This window comes from Felis catus, chromosome B4, assembly GCF_018350175.1.
Source record: "Felis catus isolate Fca126 chromosome B4, F.catus_Fca126_mat1.0, whole genome shotgun sequence".
Classification (NCBI taxonomy): domain Eukaryota; kingdom Metazoa; phylum Chordata; class Mammalia; order Carnivora; family Felidae; genus Felis; species Felis catus.
In genome coordinates this window covers 44,626,405-44,642,959 of record NC_058374.1, presented here as the reverse complement: position 1 = coordinate 44,642,959, position 16,555 = coordinate 44,626,405, and the positions used below count along the sequence as shown (strand labels likewise).

At 36.1% G+C, this 16,555-nt stretch overlaps 1 long non-coding RNA gene across 1 annotated transcript; it reads left to right on the top strand.

Annotated features, from left to right (window-relative positions):
• The first annotated feature begins 599 nt into the window (after positions 1-599).
• LOC111561474 lies at positions 600-10,926 on the top strand. Its single transcript, XR_006600537.1, has 5 exons — positions 600-832; positions 1,599-1,694; positions 2,596-2,679; positions 9,555-9,629; positions 10,653-10,926. It is a non-coding gene; the product is annotated as an uncharacterized LOC111561474 (long non-coding RNA).
• Positions 10,927-16,555: the final 5,629 nt, after the last annotated feature.

Below are 16,555 nucleotides of genomic sequence, written 5' to 3'. Positions count from 1 at the left end.
ATTTTGTTTTTTTTAATTTCTTAAACATTTTTTTAATGTTTATTTGTTTTGAGAGAGAGAGAGAGAGCCAACATGAGTGGGGGAGGGGCAGAGAGAGTGGAGAGGGAAAACTCCAGGCAGGCTCCACACTGTTCAGTGCAGAGACCCATGCTGGTCTCAAACTCACAAACCATGAGATCATGACCTGAGGTCAAAGTCAGACACTTAACCCACTGAGCCAGTCCAGGCATCCCTCATTTTCATTTTCTAGAGGATATATTCTAATATCTTTTTCAATTATTTACAATGAGAATGGATACTTATAACTATAAAAAAGGTATTTCTAAAAATCAGTGTCTGTTACAATTGTATTCAAATACAATGTATCACTTACTCACATAAATGTTTTAGTCTTTATTGTTTATCCCTTGTTTTTGAAAAATAAGGCAGAGAAGAAATTATTATGGTTGATAGAATTTTAAACGTTATCTTGGGGAATAAAGAAGTGCTTCACAATACAAATAATAATAAAGTAATTTAAAAGAATAAAATTACAAGAAAGTGCTTCATTATGCATAGAATAACAAATTTAATCCATGGGGACTGGATTACACTGCCTTTATTTTCTCAAGTGGAGAAAGTAGTTTACATATTAAGCTTTGAGTAAACATCCTGTTTGATGATGCAATATTAAGAGATCTGTTTTCTGGATTCTGTCTCATTCTAACCCTCTGCTCATCATCTGACCCATGCAATCTAATCTAAACTATGGAACCAGAGACATCGGCACAGTCCAGCCCCCGTCTGGGTGAAGATCATCCTTGGCCACTGGACTTTGATGAAATAAATACAGGTAAAATCAGATATGGCTGTTATTGCTAAGTAATCCCTTTGCTTAATGAGAAAGTAATACTATAAACAACCAAGTTCCTAGCCAGAGACTTTCAGATGAAGAGTTGAAAATCTTTCTCTATATGAATCAACTTCAAATTTTCTAATTGGAGATGATTTAAATTTCAGACAATCATCATTTAGTAAGTCAATATTTGCTAGGGGGTGAGAGGTAGAAAAATGTTACCGACTTGGTGGCTGGTGCACTGAAGGAGTACACGCAATATACTGCTAAGAGAATTCATCTCCTTAATGAGAATTAGATGAGGTTTTTTTTCATGCTCTTTTCATTAAGATTAAACGCAAGTATAGAAAGGCGCAAGACAGACATTTCAATTAAGTTTTATATTTCTACCGTAGCTTCTGCAACCAGTGTTACTCCTGATGCTATTGCCCATTATATTCTTACTATTACGACTTCTGCAATAAGACCTATTAAATGATTATTGTTCTAGACACTATGCTATTGACTTTATATACACTAACTTAATCTCTGCAATATACCTGTGAATGAGTACTGCTGTTAGCCTTATTTTATAAAGAAACTAAGACATAACAAAGGAAAAAGAACTTGTCATAGCTCACAAAGCAGTTACATGATTGAGCCAATTTTAAAACTTTCTCCTAAGCATAAAACAGGGCAAATTTTGTTAATAATTTTTGGCATATTTTCAGCTATATGTTTACATACAAACAATCTTTACGCATTTTTCTTGCATATTTTCTAGGGTTTTGTGACCAAAGTGTAACTTACTCAGATGTCAAAGCTTATAGACCTTCAAATGTTGAGAAGAGAGAAACAACTAGGAATTTGAAGACAAATGGTAAAAACAAAACCAAACAAAAAAAAAAAACATTTAAAATTCTAGATTTTCCTTTTTGCTTGAATATTTTAATGAATCAATCATAAAACAAATCATCCTGGACAAACCTCTGAATCAGAATTCATCTCTCACATCAACACCTTTTAAATGGTCCTAGTGACCAGAAGTGTTACATTAAGACCAAACAATAAAGAACCGATGATGACCACAAAGGCTTAGAATGATGTACCGTAGCCATAGAATATATATCTTCCCGATTTTCTTGCAGTGTCCCTTTTAGAGTATTTCTATAAACAAAATAGAGCTTGTGAGATATCTCTGTCCAGGCCAACAGCTAACGTAGGAGTTTTATTCTTAACCTCGTTCTACTACAAAGGGAAAGAAGTCATTTTTTTAAAAACTTTGGGTAGGGAGGCGCCTGGATTTCTCACTCGGTTAAGTGCCAGACTCTTGATCTCAGCTCATGTCTTGATCTCGGATCCCAAGTTCAAGACTTACATTGGGGCAAAAATAAATTTAAAATATAAAATATAAATAAATATAAAAAATAAAATTGGGGTGGGGCGATAAATAAAATCCCTAGCAGGATTTGTGAAGTACTCTTCTGTAGTCTTTAAAAGACTTCTTTAATAGTGCAACTTGTTAGTCCACAACTCGTTCCTACGTAAATATAAATACATGCATACATACATAAATTCCTTGCTGTACCCAAATCTGCAAAATAATTTGGGGAGTTCCCCTCTCAGGCTGGGAAATAGTTTTCCCCCAATGCGGTGCTCTTATAAACTTCAATTTCAGTCCAAGTCAAGTGAATTGAATATTCCTGACCAAAATTCTTTCTGGTTCCAGAATCTTGTTTCCACTGATCATCATAGTAGCTTACTTCTCTCTCTTTGGACAGAGACTACATGGTGCCTTGTTGCAGTGTTATTTGTCTTCATTTATTTAATTTTTCTGGCATTAGCTGCGGTGATGACAGCTAAGGGTGAGTGTGTTTCAGAATCATTTTTATTAATTTGTTTGAAATTACTAGAATATAATTTCTAAAGGCCTTTAAACTGATGGCAAGAATTTCCTGAAGGAATTTTACTATGTTGTATATTTTAATATATAAGAGTATTTTATCAATTCAGTAATTTGTTGAATTATCAATAGCAAAGGCCCAAGTGATCTTATCAAAGATGTCAGTGGATAGCTGGGTATTTTAATAAGAATGGGAAATAATAGGGGCGCCTGGGTGGCTCAGTCGGTTGAGCGTCTGACTTCAGCTCAGGTCACGATCTCACGGTTCGTGAGTTCGAGCCCCGCGTCAGGCTCTGGGCTGATGGCTCAGAGCCTGGAGCCTGCTTCAGATTCTGTGTCTCCCTCTCTCTCTGCCCCTCCCCCGTTCATGCTCTGTCTCTCTCTGTCTCAAAAATAAATAAACATTAAAAAAAATTTTGTTTTTTATTATTTTTTTTCTCTTATTTTTTTTTTAAATTTTTTTTTTCAACGTTTATTTATTTTTGGGACAGAGAGAGACAGAGCATGAACGGGGAGGGGCAGAGAGAGAGGGAGACACAGAATCTGAAGCAGGCTCCAGGCTCTGAGCCATCAGCCCAGAGCCTGACGCGGGGCTCGAACTCACGAACCGTGAGATCGTGACCTGAGCTGAAGTCAGACGCTCAACCGACTGAGCCACCCAGGCGCCCCCCAAAAAAAATTTTTTTAAAGAATGGGAAATAATAGCATCATTCTGCTAATGTTTAGATTATTATAGTCTTCATATTGTTATTGACATCAGATTCACCAACTGTGAGATGTAATAAAAAGTGAAAATAGCTATAGAATTTATCTGTCAAGGCAATTAAAAATGAACTGTAAGGGCATCAGGTCAAGTAATTTGAAAGAGAATTTAACATAGGAAAGAAACAATGGTGTGTAGGTATTCATCAAAAAATAAAGCAAAATGATCAGGATATTGGGCTGAGCTTACGCATTTTTTGAAGTCAATGTCATTACATTATAATATATATATATATATATAGCTTTTAAATATATATATTATATATGTATCTTTTAAAAGAGTAAATCTATACAACAGTACTGCTAGCAAACCAGAAATGTGAAAATTTTAATCAAATTAGTAAATAAAACGAATTAGATTTAAGTTAGAGAAAACAACAACTCAAAATGCCTATCAAATACATTTATTCAAAACCCATAATTACATCGAAAGCAATTATAATCTCAAAGTGAATTGTTCCAGAATAGAGCAGAATGTATACTTTTTAATAATAAACATTTAAAAACTTGTCTAAATGTACAATTTGCTGCAAAAACACATGGTGATAAAAAGACTCAAGACAATGTAGAGGAACTGAATAAAATAACTATATTCTAGAACTATATTCTATGTTCTATGGGTAAATAAATTAATCAAAGATGTACCTCCAAATAGATACCTGACTGACAATTTTCTAAGGATGAACTTGAAAATAATCTTAGTAACTAATCTAACTTCTAAACAAAGTGCTTGTAAACTAGCAAAAAAGAAAATTTTCACCCAAATCAGGAAGAGAAGCATAGCACATTCAGGAAGATATCTTAGGACAGTACCCTTTACAAACATAGAAGGAAAATCCTACATACAACAGCTAACATAGTACATTATTATACTAAAAGGATGCTATGCAGTGACCCAATTCTGGTTAAAATCAGGGATGGGTTTGTACATTTATCAAAAGATTTGTCATATTGAGGAGAAAAAGAAATAACTACAAGTAGAAGAAATTATATTTGACTTGGTTAATAAGGATCTTTAGCAAATAACATTTTTCAGAACAAGAAATTAGACTCATTTGCAATAGAATCGGGAAGACAAGCGTGACTGATAGAACTACTATTGCTCAACATTTCTCTGGATGTCCTGGCAAAAGAAGACCAATCATGCAGAAACACCTATTTAGGTATAATGTAAATGTTACCAATTAAATACCAAAATTATCTGCAGATGATGTGTTTTCTTGCCCCGATACTACAAGAAAATCTATTGACAAAAATCACAATAAAAGAACACTTACAGTGAGGAAACTTGATACAACGTTAACGTAGTGTTACCGTGTATACCAGCAAGAGTTAACATCCACTGTCTCAGTCCTTATTTAAATCTCTTTCTATCATTTCTTCTGAGGTATCTTTTTTAAAATAGACTACCATGGGGCACCTGGGTGGCTCAGTCGGTTAAGCGGCTGACTTCGGCTCAGGTCATGTTCTCACAGTTCGTAAGTTCTAGCCCTGCATCAGGCTCTGTGCTGACAGCTCAGAGCCTGGAGCCTGCTTCACATTCTGTGTCTCCATCTCTCTCTGCCCCTTCCTTGCTCATGCTGTGTCTCTCTCTGTCTCAAAAATAAATAAACATTAATTTTTTTTAATTAAATAAATAAATAAATAAATAGCCTACCACACTATATTTCCAAACAGGCTCTATCTTCCCAGCCTTGATTCTTACCAACGTCAAGGAAAAAGTCAGTTGCTTTAATATTGTTGGCCTTTCTCAGCACTCAATGTTAATTATCTCAACTTCGTGAATTACACACTTGTCTACAATGGCATCACTACCTATCTCACCCAAGACTACCTCTGTCTCCCTCACTCCCTCTCCCTCCTCTCTTTCTACATTACTAGCCCCCAAGTGATCTTCTTCTAATTTCCAGAGTAACCTCCTCAAAATGTAAGTTTTATAAACTCATCCTATTTTTACTGTTAGCTTCTTAAAACCTTAAGTGCAATACAATTGAAAAACCCTTAACCTGGTTTATAAAGTCCTTTCTTACTCTATCCGTGGATCTCTACCCCAGCGAGTACCACATACTTTCTCACTCTCTAGTCTCCACAGTTCACTAAATGACTCCTGATTAAAGTTATCATCATACAGATAGGGATAATTTTAAGAATGGGAGCAGATGCTGTTAATAATTATTCTGGGACAACAAACATGAATCAGGACTTCTCTGGGCAAATTGATATGAATTGTAACTTTATCCAAGATCCCTCCGATTACAGAGGATATGCATAAACTATTCCATTTTATCTTAAGCCCCCTTACTGTTACAGGTTGGTTTTTTTGGGGGGAGGGGGGCAGGCGGGGAGGGGGTAATCCAAGAGTAACCAATTATCTCAGAATAATAAATTTTCTTTTATAATTAGGCCAACTTTATTACAGTGTCTTAAATACCACTCATTTGTAGCATTTTCATAGTCTTACCTGTATACCTGTGTGGTTATTTATTCAACGTCTGTCTTTCCCACTAGATTGTTAGCTTCAGTAGAACAGAGCTCATGTCTGTATTTTCTCTGCATTTTATCCTTTGCTTTTGAGTACTATGTTAACACATTATAGGTACTTAGTGAATATTTCTGATTAAATAAATCCATACACCTAAAAATGTATATGGCTTATATGAAAGAGATTATACCACTTTATTAAAAAGCATAAAGAAAAGCATTAGTAAATGTACCTTTGTAGGAAGACTAATAATATGAAGATGATAATACTCTCCTAAATTCATCTAAGATTTATGTGATTCCAATGCAAGTATATTTTCATGATAAATAAATTAATTATAAATTATACGTAGAAGCAAAAATGTATGAGGTTAACACAATACATACTGAAATATATTGGCAAGAGAAGCATGTATCTAGCCTTGTCAGGTGTCAAACGAGTCTATAAAGCTATAAAGTCTAGGGGCGCCTGGGTGGCGCAGTCGGTTAAGCGTCCGACTTCAGCCAGGTCACCATCTCGCGGTCCGTGAGTTCGAGCCCCGCGTCAGGCTCTGGGCTGATGGCTCGGAGCCTGGAGCCTGTTTCCGATTCTGTGTCTCCCTCTCTCTCTGCCCCTCCCCCGTTCATGCTCTGTCTCTCTCTGTCCCAAAAATAAAAATAAAAAAAGTTGAAAAAAAAATTAAAAAAAAAAAGCTACAAAGTCTAAGTAACATTATAGTACTAGTAAAAAAAATAAATATATCAAAATAAGAAAAAACAACCTAATAATAAAATCATATGCATGATAGTATTTGTGGTATATATCCATGGAATATAGTAGGCTCTTCAAATGACAGATGTTAAATAACAATAGGTTTGGGTTAATATATGGACAGCGAACACTATCATACCCATTTGATGTATCAAATTATCAAGTTTCTTTAAAAAAGCTAAGGATGAATTATATGTATATACATACAAATACATACACATATATAAATTCACATAAGAAGCCAGAAATATAATCATCTGTTAACATGGAAACAATTGTTACTATAAAAGTGAGCAATAACCTGTTAATATGGAAGATGGTAACATAAAGAGTATTTAGACATGAAAATAATTTGAAAACAACCAGAAGGATATATATATAAAGCTATTTACAGCAATTCTCTTTGCTGAAGTAAGTGTCATTGGAGGGACTACGAAAGGGAATCTTTTCTACTTTTTACAGTGTATACACCCTTTTTTTGTCAAATAAATAAATTCACGTGTTATTTGTGTAAAAGAGAAAATAATTTATAAAAGCATTATATTCTAGAAATAAAGAAGCTGTATTTGTATATGGTAGACCTAGTAGTAAATATCAAAATAAAGTATAACCTACGATTCTGATGGGTACTCCTGTATGAGACTGTACTGTTACAGCCTATTTTAAAATTATCACTGGGGCGCCTGGGTGGCTCAGTCGGTTAGGCGTCCGACTTCGGCTCAGGTCATGATCTCACGGTCCGTGAGTTCGAGCCCGGCGTCAGGCTTTGTGCTGACAGCTCAGAGCCTGGAGCCTGTTTCGGATTCTGTGTCTCCCTCTCTCTCTGACCCTCCCCCATTCATGCTGTCTCTCCCTGTCTCAAAAATAAATAAACATTAAAAAAAAATTTTTTAATAAAAAAATAAAAATAAAAATAAAATTATCACTAAGTACAGAAGACTAGTTTATTGCAAGGACCAAGCTGTGCTTTGTAGCAATTACACATAGAATTTTGATTACCATACCCTGGAAAAGTCATGAAAACACCAATATAATTTACGTATAGAATACTTACTTGTGAATGAAATAAATAAAATAAATTGGTGAAATCTCCTAGAAATCACAAGCTTTTTCTTCTGTTTTACTATTAGCAAACTTTGTCTTAATAAGAGAGAAGAGAGAAGCAGTTGAACCAGTAAAAGCGTTTTCTTATGTCAAATAGCTAATCTTATCCGTGAATTACCCATCAGAAGGAAGATCTTCCTGGGTATTAAGGCTTTAGTATAAATGAACAAGGCAGGAATAAACATACGACAGAAATGGAGGGGAAACTTTGCAAACAAACAAGAAGGTGCTTGGCAGAAAATTTAGTTCAGCATGGTTTGCTTATTCAATGATATGTTAAAATTTAGCTTAATCATGTGACTTCTCATTTTAAACAAGATAGAAAAGCTGTAGGTCTGTATTCAACTAACATCAAATCAGTGATTAGCAGCATCCTTCACAGGAGAATATGTTTAAAATATGGAATAATCCAGTTCAGGAAACAAATATGGAAGACGGAAGTTTGAGGGAATGGAAAGCTGATGCTAATGCTTTCTTCTTTACCATTAGTACAACAAAAATACTCAACTTCAATACTCTACGTGGTATGATGACGGAATGACCCAATAATATTTATTACATTGATTCCCATGAGTCCAGCAATACTTTTGGGATTCAGGCTGGAGTGATACGGTCCAGAGAACTTAAAGTCATGGTGATATGAGTCTGCGCTGGACCAGGTCGAAATCCTATGTCCAACAAGCTTCATGATTTTGTTACTGAACTGGGATCAAATCTTGGTAAAGCAGGCATGCAGAAAGATTTTCTCTACAATATGTGTGAAATTTTCAAAATCTCTTAGAAGTAACCATAAGCCATTCAGACTAAAATGAATTTAAGCTAGGAACATTCCATTCACTCATTATTTTTTTTTTTTTTGAGTTTATTTATTTATGTTGAGGGAGAGAGAGAGAGAGAGAAAGGCGGGGAGGGGCAGAGGGAGAGGAGAGAAAATCCCAAGCAGGTTCCATGCTGTCAGGGTGGACAGAGGACTCAATTTCAGAACCATGAAATCATGACCTGAGCCAAGACCAAGAGTCAGATACTTGAGGCGGAGATAGAGACCGTGTGGAATATTATAATAGCTCAATATAAAAATAATGAAAATCAGAATAGGAAAAAAAGATTATTGTACGGTAAAGAAGAGAACAGCTATATAGAGCAATGGAGAGATAGAATAGACAGTACTTTGTGATTGACAGGATATGTACCATGTCGAAGGTGTTTGCTTTGAACACGGCTTAGTCACTGCATCCTGACTGTCCACGTTTGCTAACTGCTTAGAATGACATCAATCCGATGTCCAAACTTACAATTATCAAAGCACCAGTCATTAACTCAGAAATATCTGTTAAAAGTAAAAGTTCATGCTTAAAAACAAAAAGTTTACTTACCTACTTGAGAGCGAGAGAGCAAGCCTGAGCAGGGGAGGAGCAGAAACAGAGAATTCCAAGCAGGCTCCACGCTATAAGCGAACAGCCAGACGCAAGGCTCGATCTCAGGAACCGCAAGACCGTGACGTGAGCCGACCTCAAGTCAGTTGCTTACCTAACTGAGCCAGCCAGGCACCCCTAAAAGTGCATACTTTAGTATCAGTTACTTGCCGGTGATAATTTACAATTCATTCCTCAGCTGGCCATAAAAAATGAATAGAGAAGTTGTATTGAAGACCTTTTAGGTTTCTCGTGCATTCGCGACCCTGTTTGAAAATGATAATAGTCTTAAAATATATTTTCCTTTGCCAATTTTATGAATTTCAGCTCGTTGTCTGGAAGAGGTTCTGCTATCATATGAAAACGAAACTGCACATTGCAAAGTCATATAGCAAAGCAGAGGTATGTATGTATCGGATTGCAATGGGAATCTTGGCATCACATAGAGCTGTTTAAATCTAGATGTACGTGCACAATTAATAAATATCAGATCAAAGTGAGATCGCTATGGCGTACTTATCAGAAAAAAAAATCTCCGCTAACTCTTGAAATTAAGGAAGGTAATTGAAAACAATAATGCAAAAAGTACAATCCATTCAGCGAGCATGGGTGATAATGTTATCTTCATGCATGTATTTTTTGCTTGTCAAGGTAACTGGTCTTTCTCTGAAGACAACTGGTATTTTACTTCTGCTGAAAATACTATCTTGGCAGCAGGGAAATTGTTCTGGAACATTGAGCGCCAATCTTATTGAGACAAATAGCAAGGAAGAGGCGGAAATGTATGGCATGATATTCATTCCCATGTTTTCTTAAGCAGAAGATAACTATAAATAGACTTTTTAATATCTTTTGTTCTTTCAAGCGTGCCAGACTCAACATATTATAAGCGGAGATCTCAAACTGAAAACATTAAAACATGGACTGAAGATGATTCTGTGATTTTAAAACTTTAAATATATTTGCATATCAAACTATGTACTACTGTACAAAAATTATTTAGTAAATAAAGGGGTGGAGGGGATCACATAAGACATACAAACTAAAGGGAGTCTGCTCAGAAATAGCTCATATTTATTGATTGCTCCTAATATTCCTGGTAATAGTTGAGTGATTACATATATTAAAGCATATACTGCCCCAATAATCCTATGAGACAGTGCTATCATTGATGTTGTCATATTAATGAGGCCCAGAGAGGATGAGAAAAATTTCCAAGATTATGTAGCAAGTAAGAATTAGAAACAAGATGTAAGCCATGAAAGTTTTACTCTGGAGATCGTGAGCATTATCATTAGGCGACGCTAACCCCGGAACGGTAAATCGTATTGAAGCAAGTTGGAAGACTATCACTTTTGTTGGCAACAGGCAGAGTCGCTCAAACAAGCAGATTTACATTTTTCTCCCCTGTATGTTATCTTTCAGAAAGGAACAAATAAGAAAAAGAACTTTCAAGAATAAAATATCATAACAGCTGCTCATGAGGAGTGACATTTTCAGGCTAATTATTCTTTGGAATTTTGAAGACCAAAGGCCTCGTAGAAGGGATTCTCCCTCTAGTAGACTCTAGCGAACCTAAAGAATACAGGTCTCCTTCATTTTTTATTCTCTTCTAATATGCGGTTGTTGCCTTTACATCGTGTCTCCTTTTGCCCTGCCTTCAAGTTGTTACTGCCTTTAATAAAGACTTCAATCGACATCTGTGGTGGTAAATTTGTGGCCTACACGCGGACAGTTTCTTTTTTAATTTTTTTTCTAATGTTTATTTATTTTTGAGACAGAGAGAGACAGAGCATGAACGGGGGAGGGTCAGAGAGAGAGGGAGACACAGACTCTGAAGCGGGCTCCACGCTCTGAGCTGTCAGCACAGAGCCTGACGCGGGGCTCGAACTCATGGACCGTGAGATCGTGACCTGAGCCGAAGTCGGAAGCTTAACTGACTGAGCCACCCAGGCGCCCCCACGCTGACAGTTTCTATACGGTGCTCTTGGAAGGCACTCTTGGAACTGCAACACTCTTCCCTCCTGAGGCTGAACTCGACTTTGAGTGATTTTGGACAAGGCACACCTGGAAGCCTTCCCCAAGGGCATGGCTCTCCCCTCCTCCACACACCATGCTTTACACCAAACGTGTATATGCAGATCATCAGCGCATCTTTTAGGAAAAGCATGTAAAACCAAACGTATGTAGATTAATGAGTTTGCTAAGGTAATGTCTCCTAATGGTCTATTGCCTCACAGTTTGCTTTTTGTAAATCACAGTTTACCCGTAACTTAGCGTGGAAGAGATCACGTCTGGGAATGTTCCAGAACTGACAGAGGCCATCAAGTGACATACAGACAAAGCCTAATGAACCTCAGGAGGGTGAACAAAGTGAAAACCGAGTTATGTGTATCATGTGAATTCCTGAAAACCAAAACCAGGGAAAAGAAGTTGAAAGGCAGCCAGAGAAGAAGAGAATTTACCTTCAAACGAGCAATTGATCACTAACCTATAAAAAGACAAAGAAAATATGAAAGCCATATATTTACTAAAAGACAATTGTCATACTAAAATTATATTCCCAGAGAAAATATGTTAAATATATAAGAATCATACGAGTGTTGGTGTGCCTGGGTGTTCTCAGTTGGTTAAGTGTCCGACTTCAGCTCAGGTCATGATCTCACAGTCCATGAGTTCAAGCCCCGTGTCAGGCTCTGTGCTGACAGCTCAGAGCCTGGAGCCTGCTTCAGATTCTTTGACTCCTTCTCTCTCTGCCCCTCCCCTGCCATGCTCTCTCTCTCTCTCTCTCTCTCTCTCTCTCTCTCTCAAAAATAAATAAACATTAAAAAAAAGAATCATATGAGCGCATAATCATATTTCATAGGTGAAAAGAAGATAATTAAAGATACATTGAGAAAAAAAGAATTTATTACCCTAGGTCTGCACTAAGGATATAAACTATAATGTTCGTTAGGTGTAAGAAAATTATTCCAAACGGAACCTCAAAGATTCAAGATAAAGACCAGTGAAATAGGTTCATGTGGGTATAGGTCAAAACAGTGATTATATAAAACCATAATATTAAAGTCTATGGTTTAAAATTGTGTAAAAAAAATGGTTTAAAATTGTGTAGCAATTAAACCAAAAGGGGGATAAAAAGAGTTGAAAGGCCCTAAGTTTATTACAATGTCCAGGAAGAGGTAAAGCAACTATTTATATTGGACATTAATAAGCCAAGGATGCATGTTGGGATTTTCAGGATAACCACTAAAACAACAAAATATTATGTAACTATGAATATAGTGAAGGAATATATCTCAATTAATGGAATAATAATTTAATGGAATAACTTCATTAGAATTATATTCAGTGAAGTCAGTAAAGGAAGAGATTTTTCATATGATTAATATCAGATTCATATCAGATTAATGTTTCTGATACATTTTTAGACAAAGATGCAGGAGTTCAAACAAGAACTTCAGCCTTATTTCTTGGGTCCTTTCAGGGTATCCAGGGGCCCATAGAGTACTGAGGGTGGATATTGGAGAACGAGAATGAATGATGCCAAATGTTAAACTGAAAGCATCTTCAAGGGCCTCTGAGTCACAATTTTCTTATGTCTCCCTTTTGTTGTCAACTAGTCTGGCTCACAGACTGTTTATTTACCTCTGTCCATGGGGCCTTTTCCTGAAAACTATTTAGGTTTCCTTGACTTCTTTATAGTTCTTACTGAATCACTTATCCCAGGGCACTCTGAGATATTTTATATATATATATACCATACATATTATATATATGGTATATATATATATATATATATACACCATACATATTATATATGTATAATATATATATGGTATATATATAATATATATATTATATATATTATATATAATATATATATATGGTATATATATTATATATACCATACATATTATATATATGGTATATATATATTATATATATATATATATATATATATATATATATATATATGGTTTGGTAACCCATGACATTCTTTTCAATCTCTTTTTCTAGAAAAATAGTCATGTGGTTTTGTGAGGAAACCATATTAAGAAGCTTCATCTTTATGCTATTCAGTCTCAACTGAAGGCCTAAAATAAATTTCAAAGGTCTCTTTTGCCCTGTTGCCTCCCCTTGAGACATATCTGTTTCTGCAAAGTCTAGTTTGTCTCCATGTGGAAGGTAGTACAGTAAAACCTTGGATTGCGAGGAACCTGTGCTGTGATTGTTCTGCAAGACGAGCAAACATTTCTAATCAATTTTACTTGATCAACAAGCAATGTCTTGCAATGCAAGTAGCATGTAATGCCAAATGTCACAGGATCACAACTGAGCCAATGGTTCTTGAAATTGGCTTTGCTATACAGGCTTTGAATCACAAGCATGTTTCTGGAACGAATTAGGCTCGTAAACCAAGGTCTTACTGTAACTGATTCTTCCAATTGTTTCAATAGCTGATATTTCAAGCGTATTTATTACCTCACTTTCTATTTTCAATAAATCCACTGCACCAGGATTCTGTAGTCCCCAGAGATAATCCCCATTATCACTTTATCATCAACTGTCTTATTTAGGCTGAATCTTCCCGCCATTGTTCCCTCAAAAGAAGATGCTTCTCACCCCAAAGTGGCTGGACACAATTTGCTCCGCTTTCAAAAGGTTATTATCTTGGGAAAGAGTAGTTTATGTCCAGTAATGGGGACAGACTGTCTAGTGATAGGACAAATATCACAAATGACACATGAAACCAGGCACAAGAAAACCAAGGGTAACACATGGTACCACAGACTTTGGCCAGACCAAAGAAAGATGAGCTTGGGCTGAGCATAACTGAACGCACTATTGACTGCATAGCAGGGAAGGACTCCTGATTTCCTCAGGATTCATATGTTTATGGAGGCAATAGCATGGCAGGGACCATCTACCTGAGCTAAATTCACTAAGTCATCCAGCAAGTTAATAAGTTTGTCTCTCTACAGCCATAAAAATACTTGTAATGTAAGGTAGAGGAAGTGAAGATGTAAAAAGTATTTTGGTGACAGATACAAAACATATACCTCATAAAAAATGGGAAAGAGTTGGAGTGATGTCAACAAAATAGCAAGCTAGAAAGTTCCAGGCTCTTGTTTTCCCCATCAAAATAAATGAAAAAGAATGGTTATAGACTGGCTAAAATAACTTTGTAGGGGCTCTGGGAAACAGTCAAAGACCCACAGCTGCCAACAGAATGTCCAATCAAGGAAAAGCCACATTCAAACCAGTAGGAAATTTTGTCCCCCAGTCTCCCTGACATGGCACGGCCTTGGTCTGGTGGAGATGGCAACCGAGATGTCGAGCTCAAAATTTGAACCCTTGGACTGCACAGTGGTTCAGTCAGTTGAGCATCTGACACTTGATTTCAGCTTAGGTCATAATCCCAGGATCATAGGATCGAGCCCCTCATCGGGATCCATTCTGTGTGTGGAGTCTGCTTGGGATTCTCTCTCTCTCCCTCTCTGCCTCTTCCCCACTCATGTTCTCTCTCTCTCTCTCTCTCTCTCTCTCTCTCTTTCTCAAAATAAATAAATAAATAAATATTGAAAAGGCGAAAGAAAGAAAGAAAGAAAGAAAGAAAGAAAGAAAGAAAGAAAGTGAGAGGAAGGAAGGAAGAAAGAGAGAGGAAGGAAGGAAGAAAGGAAGGAAGGGAGAGGAAGGAAGGAAGAAAGGAAGGAAGGAAGGGAGGGAGGGAGGGAGATGGACAAGAGATAGCAAGCATTGGCAAAGATATGGAGGACTTTGTTGGTGCACTGTTGGTGGGAATATAAATTGGTGCAGCCATTGTGGAAAACACTATGGAGTTTACTTTAAAAATTAAACATAAAACTATCAGGTGATCTTTCAATTCCACTTCTGAGTATATATGTGAAGGAAATGAAATCACTACCTCAAAGAGATATATACATATAATATGTGTGTGTATGTGTGTGTGTGTGTGTGTGTGTGTATATATATATATATATACACACACACATACATGGTATATACCATACAATGAAATATTGTTCAGCCTTTAAAATTTTGTTAATGTTTACTTATTTGGGGGGGGGGGGGATGGTCAGATAGAGAGGGAGACACAGAATCCGAAGCAGGCTCCAGACTCTGAGCTGTCAGCACAGAGCCTGACTTGGAGCTCAAACTCATGAACCGCGAAATCATGATCTGAGCTGAAGTCAGATGCTTAACCGACTGAGCCACCCAGGCACCCTCACTGTTCAGCCTTTAAAAAGGAGGAAATCTTGCCATACGCAAAAGCATGGATGAACCTGGAAGACATTGTGCTAAGGGAAGTAAGCCAGACACAAAAGGACAAATACCGCATGATTCCACTGATATAAGGCACATAAGAGTCAAGCTCCTAGAAACAGAGAATAGAATGGTAGTCACCAAGGGCTGCACGGAGGGACAGATGGCGGGTTGCTATTCAACAGGTATGAGGTTTTAGTCACGCAATAAGAATAAGATCCAGAGATCTGCTACACGACATTGTGCTGTAGCTTAAACTTTGTCCAGAGGGTAGATATCATACTAAGTGTTCTTACCACAATAAAAAATATGAAGTAAAATAAAAATTTCCAGAGCAATTAAAAAAAGGATTGTGGAGGGGCGCCTGGGTGGCTCACTCAGTTAAGTGTCTGACTTCCATTCCGGTCATGATCTCGCACTCCGTGAGTTCGAGCCCCGCGTCGGGCTCTGTGCTGACAGCTCAGAGCCTGGATCCTGCTTCAGATTGTGTGTCTCCTCACTCTGCTCCTTCACCTCTCATGCTCTGTCTCTCTCTCTCTCTCAAAAATAAATAAACATTAAAAGAAATAATTTAAAAAAAGGATTGTGGCATTGTGGGTAAGGAATGAGTGGACTTGTAGCTCTCATTCAGCATACGGAATAAAGTATTCTTAATTCTTTCTTTATAATACATGAAAAGTAAAAGTGGCTACACTATATATATATATTATATATATGTACATGTATATTATATACATATGTATATTATATATATATTATATTATATATATATTATATATATATATTATATTATATGGTTCTTGAAATTGGCTTTGCTATACCATATATATATGTATTTATATATTTATATATTTATATTTATATTTTTATATTTATATATATTTATATATATTTATATTTATATTTATATATATACCATATATATATTTATATATATTTATATATAATATATATAAATGTTTATATATATTATATAATATATAATTATATAATATATATAATATATATAATATATATATAGTAACACAACAATAATGGCA